The 6000-nt window shown below is 49.3% G+C and overlaps 1 protein-coding gene across 6 annotated transcripts in view; it reads left to right on the forward strand.

Moving 5' to 3' along the window:
* lrrc56 (leucine rich repeat containing 56) overlaps positions 1–5426 on the forward strand; it is a 235646-nt gene extending 230220 nt beyond the window's left edge. For 5 of the 6 annotated variants that reach the window (XM_086008403.1, XM_086008398.1, XM_086008399.1 and 2 more), the window contains one exon: positions 1713–5426. The gene's annotated coding sequence lies outside the window, so the exon portion shown is untranslated. The remainder of the gene's footprint in view (positions 1–1712) is intronic. The other variant, XM_086008400.1, reaches the window with a different exon arrangement.
* Positions 5427–6000: the final 574 nt, after the last annotated feature.

A 6000-nucleotide genomic window follows, 5' to 3' on the forward strand; every position in this document is an offset into this window, starting at 1 on the left:
CAGTCCCGTTCACCCATCACCCCCTGTGCTCACTGCCCCGTGTCCTAACTCACACCCAGTCCCGTTCACCCATCACCCCCTGTGCTCACTGCCCCGTGTCCTAACTCACACCCAGTCCCGTTCACCCATCACCCCCTGTGCTCACTGCCCCGTGTCCTAACTCACACCCAGTCCCGTTCACCCATCACCCCCTGTGCTCACTGCCCCGTGTCCTAACTCACACCCAGGCCCGTTCACCCATCACCCCCTGTGCTCACTGCCCCGTGTCCGAACTCACACCCAGTCCCGTTCACCCATCACCCCCTGTGCTCACTGCCCCGTGTCCGAACTCACACCCAGTCCCGTTCACCCATCACCCCCTGTGCTCACTGCCCCGTGTCCTAACTCACACCCAGTCCCGTTCACCCATCACCCCCTGTGCTCACTGCCCCATGTCCTAACTCGCACCCAGTCCCGTTCACCCATCACCCCCTGTGCTCACTGACCTACATTGGCTCCCGGTCCGACAGCACCTCGATTTCAAAATTCTCATCCTCGTGTTCAAATCCCTCCATGGCCTCCCCCCTCTCTATCTCTGTACTCTCTTCCAACCCCCCCAAGATCTCTGCGCTCCTCCAATTCTGGCTTCTTGCACATCCCCGATTTCCATCGCCCCACCATTGGCGGCCGTACCTTCAGCTGCCGAGGCCCTAAGCTCTGGAATTCCCTGCCTAAACCTCTCTGCCTCGCTACCTCTCTTCTCCTTTAAGACCCTCCTTAAAACCACCTGTCTTAATATCTCCTGATGCCGCTTGGTGTCAATTATTTTGTCCTGTGAAGCGCCTTGGGACGTTTTACTACGTTAAAGATGCTATATAAATACAAGTTGTTGTTACATTCAGGTTTCTGTGTCACAATGTGAAAGGTTGTGTTCCACATGTTAAAAGATGCAGGACTAGAAATTGGCCTGAGGCGCCCAAGCGGCGCAAAGTTCGCTTGTGCGCTGGAATTTGCGCCACGATCGCCGCATTAACGATCACCGCAAATTCAGTTGAAGTGCCCCTAGAGGGAGACGGGGCGCGGCTCGAGGCGCTCCGCGTCCCTCTTAGGGCGCTGAAACTGAATATCGCAGCGCAACGTGCGCTGCGGCACGGCACGCTGCGGTACTGCAGGCCTTCCTCCCGCTGTTAAGGGGGAGGGGCCTGCAACAGCGCGATCCCCGCTCGCGAGTGCTGGCAAACGAGCCCGGCACCGAGGAGAAGTGCCGGGCTCTCGGGAAACAGCCGGCAATGCCGCGGGGGGGGCGGGGTTAGGAGGCCGGGGACGGAGGTGCTGGCAGGCGGCCACCGAAAAAAGCGGCCGCCCCGCACCTCCACCTTAACTTGCGCCGCTGCTGGCACAGTAAGGCCCCGTGAACCGGGTGCGGGTAGCGAACGGCGCAACTGCGGCGTTCGCTACCAAATATCACGAACGGGGCGCAAATGAGGCGCTGCGCACACCGATGACGTCATCGGTGGCGGCGCAGCGCAAATGGCTAACGCCACCATTAGCGCCCCTGCTGAATATCGCTGGAGGCGCGGCCAGTGGCGCTACAGCCACTGACTGCCTCTTTAGACGCTAACAGGTGGCACTACTCTCCCAATTTTTCCCCCGCAGGGTTTTGTTTCATAGAACTTGCTGCAACTGGTTCTTCATATCGATCTAAAGTGAGACTATCTTTGTTTATTTTGTAGCATTTCTGGATTATGAGGCCAGTTTTGTGCTCCTGTCTGCTGTAACTGAAAACCTTTTAATTATGACTCTTAAGCTTGAGAAAGAGAGAGAACACTTTCACCGCACCAGTCTCGCTAGTTTCAACCCTGGTCCTGGAGATGAAAAGGATGTGGTAAGCCGGTGTGTCACACCAGTACACGTATTGTTGTACACCCACGCAGAGTTAATTACTGTTTAAATAGCTTGCAGTCGCAGTATGTTGTTTGCAGGCCTTTATAAACCAACAAATCTACACTCACATTACCAGACTTGCTGTGTAGGTTTCCTAACCCTACTAGTATTTTCCCAGGAAGATTTAATGGTGAACAACATTTTGAAATGCTGAAATTGTAGGTGTAACTCAGTTATTGCAAAAATCAGACTGTGAAATAACGAGTGAAGTGACTTGAAAGTCCGGCCAGTAACACAACTGGATACTCATTTCCTATTGAAGGTTCATGTGGCTTTCTGTGGAATTATATCAGTATCGGCTGAAACGGATAGCTTGTATCCCCATCCCAAGAAACATGCTCATGTAAACACACTGTCACGCACACACACTTTCACGTGCACACTTTCTCACACACACACTTTCACGTGCACACTTTCTCACACGCACACTTTCGCACACCGCTTTCACACACACACACCTTTACACACACACTTTGACACACACACACTTTCACACGCACTTTCACATGCACACTTTCGCACACCGCTTGCACACACACACACCTTTACATGCACTTTCACACGCACGCTTTCACACACACACTTTCTCACACACACTTTCACACACACACTTTCACACACACATACCTTTACACACACACACTTTCACACACACACTTTCTCACACACACTTTCTCACACACACTTTCACACACACACTTTCACACACACACTTTCACACACACACTTTCTCACACACACTTTCTCACACACACTTTCACACACACACTTTCACACACACACTTTCTCACACACACTTTCTCACACACACTTTCACACACACACTTTCACACACACATACCTTTACACACACACACTTTCTCACACACACTTTCTCACACACACTTTCACACACACACTTTCACACACACATACCTTTACACACACACACTTTCACACACACACTTTCTCACACACACTTTCACACACACACTTTCACACACACACTTTCACACACACATACCTTTACACACACACACTTTCTCACACACACTTTCTCACACACACTTTCTCACACACACTTTCTCACACACACTTTCACACACACACTTTCTCACACACACTTTCACACACACACTTTCACACACACACTTTCGCACACACACTTTCACACACACATACCTTTACACACACACACTTTCTCACACACACTTTCACACACACTTTCTCACACACACTTTCACACACACACTTTCTCACACACACTTTCTCACACACACTTTCTCACACACACTTTCACACACACACTTTCGCACATCGCTTTCACACACACACCTTTACACACACACTTTCACATGCACACACACTTTCCCACACATACACACACTTACACATATACAAACATATGTGCATATCTAAAACATATTTAAATGCACATCCAAGAGCGCGCACACATACACACATCCTGTGCCCCCAACCAACAAACACATGGTTATGTACACACACACATATAATACATAGACATACATACACAAAATACTTTGCTTTTATTTCACTACATGGTGGGTGTATGAAATGCCCACACAATCACAGATGTGGCTTGGTGCGTGCTGCAGCCTCTATTAAGGTTGTGCTTCACTTTGAAGTGTAAATTATGTTAATTTCTGATGTCCAGAAAGAGCTGTACTGTTGTTAATTTGGATTAATAAGCAGTCTGTGACGTTCAGCTGTAAAGTGGGCCTCTCTGTAACGTGCTGCTGATCAATAGGCTTTATCCAAATGGGAGAGAATGCTGGAAACTAAAATACAACAAGCGCCCTTTGAAGGCAGTGTGACTCTCACCGCTTCCCTGTGAATATTTATCACAAATATGGCTTTAGCTATGTATATATTGTCATTTATTACAGATTTACTGTGCACCATCTGCTGACAGCTAACTATTTCACCTGGAATTTTATGCGAGATGCGAACACTCATTTTCCTCTCCAGTTTTTCACATGAGTCAGTTTTGTAATAAATTACCAGTAATTTTAAAGCAAATAATTAGTATTTTTATACACAAGGAGCTAAATAGGTTGAGGTGCAGTCCATCCATCGCGGGCAGCAAGAAAGCTGCACAAAATGGCCAGCGGCAATAGTTTCCACTCACTGCATCTCTATCTGAGAATGACACGGTCATGTTTTTCCCCATGCATGTTTAGATTAAATCCTTTCTCCATTTTAAAAACAAATTTGCTTTAAGGAGCTTTCTAATGGGGTAAGGACTTCTCGAGAAACGACTGCCTATTGTACTGCACTGTATTGCCTGTAGTTTTCTTGCACACTGAACCATCTCAGCCGTTTGTCTGTGCACGTACTGATTACTCGGACCAGCCTGTCCTCTCCTGTTTCCCAGAAGCCAGATACAGTGCTTCTCTCGGCCCACCTCCCTGCACTCTCTCTCACTCTCTATAGCTGATGCTCCAGTGCTTCCGATAAAGTCAGCGGTTTCAGCGAGGAGTCCCAGCAGATTAAGCCCACAGTTAACTCGGCTCACCGAATAGGAGCAGGAGTCGGCCATTCGGCCCTTCGAGCCTGCTCCGCCATTCAGTAAGATCACGGCTGATCATCGACCTCAACTCCATCTTCCCGCCCAATCCCCATATCCCTTAATTCCCCTGGAGTCCAAAAATCTATCTATCTCAGCTTTCAATATACTCAATGACTGAGCCTCCACAGCCCTCTGGGGTAGAGAATTCCAAAGATTCACCACCCTCTGAGTGAAGAAATTTCTCCTCATCTCAGTCCTAAATGGGCAACCCCTTATCCTGAGACTGTGACCCCTGGTTCTAGACTCCCCAGCCAGGGGAAACATCCTCCCTGCATCTACCCTGTCAAGCCCCTGAAGGATTTTATATGTTTTAATGACATCATCACTCATTCTTCTAAACTCTTGAGATTATAGGCCCAGTCTCCTCAATCACTCCTCTGAGGACAATCCCCCCATCCCAGGAACCAGTCTAGTAAACCAACGTTGCAGTTAAGGAGAGGTTGGCATCGGTACTGAGTGCCTCGTGTATTTAGCCCTCGCTATGTCCTCAGACATGCGTGCTGATGGTTACTGAGGTCGATGAAGCTGTGCGGGGGATTGCTTTGTGGCCAGTTCGTTACTGGGCACGAGCCACTTTCAGGGAATCACCGTGGGAAATGTGGGCACACGTTGGAGAATGCATTCGGTTAAACAGCCGCTTCACAAACCTCCAGTGACCAGTGTTCAAATGGGCTCATCCATTCAACATCAGAGGATCTGAAACAGATACTTGTGTGTGGTGTTATTGCTGTGAATAAATGGATGTACATACTGATTACCGCTTTGTATATATTAGAATTTGTGCCTGGATGTGCATCAGCTCATTAAAGGTGAAAGGGAACTTGATGTAGATTTGTATTATAACACAGTATTTATTTTTTACTGTAATTGTTGCATTGTCACTGATTAAAAATGATAATTTTCATCGCATTAAATAAAAAAAATTGAAATATTCCATTCTGCCTGGCAGTGAATTTAAACATTTCGATGTCAGGTGTCGAGCGGGCTGTTATTTAATCTGTTGGTATTCTCTCTTCACCCTCCCTGAGCTGCCCATGATTTTTTTCTCCCAATCCATTCTTAAAGGTGCTGGGGTCCAGATCCACCGGGGACAACATCCCTCCAACACTTTGCCCAGATGACCATTTCTTGGGCTGAGTCAACTGTGGCTCAGGTGGTAGCCCTCTCACCTCTGAGTCAGAAGCTCGTGGGCAGTACTGAGGGAGCGCCGCACTGTCGGAGGGGCAGTACTGAGGGAGCGCGCACTGTCGGAGGGGCGGTACTGAGGGAGCGTTGCACTGTCGGAGGGGCAGTACTGAGGGAGCGCTGCACTGTCGGAGGGGCAGTACTGAGGGAGTGCCGCACCATCGGAGGGGCAGTGCTGAGGGAGTGCCGCACCGTCGGAGGGGCAGTACTGAGGGAGCGCTGCACTGTCAGAGAGGCAGTGCTGAGGGAGCGCCACACCGTCGGAGGGGCAGTACTGAGGGAGCGCTGCACTGTCAGAGGGGCAGTACTGTGGGAGCGCCGCA

The sequence above is a fragment of the Somniosus microcephalus genome, chromosome 15 (assembly GCF_052327205.1).
Source record: "Somniosus microcephalus isolate GS21.2 chromosome 15, FLI_Smic_1.0, whole genome shotgun sequence".
Lineage (NCBI taxonomy): Eukaryota > Metazoa > Chordata > Chondrichthyes > Squaliformes > Somniosidae > Somniosus > Somniosus microcephalus.